Raw genomic sequence first — 224 nt, 5'->3', positions numbered from 1 at the left:
GGGTAGCGCAAAAAAGTTGAAAAAATGTGCTAAGTAACAAAAGACTAGCTATACATTTGGTGAAAAGTATCAAAAGCTTGCAGAAAGGTCAGCATCTCAAAAGGCTAGCTAAAAAGTTACAAATGGCAAAACATTAGCTAAAAGCTAAAACTACCAAAAACCTTAAACTAGCAGAACAGTAATATAAAAAATTTGTAAACACTTAAAGTAGCTTGAGAAAACAA

The sequence above is a fragment of the Austrofundulus limnaeus genome, unplaced genomic scaffold (genome assembly GCF_001266775.1).
Source record: "Austrofundulus limnaeus strain Quisiro unplaced genomic scaffold, Austrofundulus_limnaeus-1.0 Scaffold2699, whole genome shotgun sequence".
NCBI classification, from domain to species: Eukaryota; Metazoa; Chordata; class Actinopteri; order Cyprinodontiformes; family Rivulidae; genus Austrofundulus; species Austrofundulus limnaeus.
The sequence above is the reverse complement of the archived record's forward strand: the minus strand, read 5'-3'. Positions refer to the sequence as shown.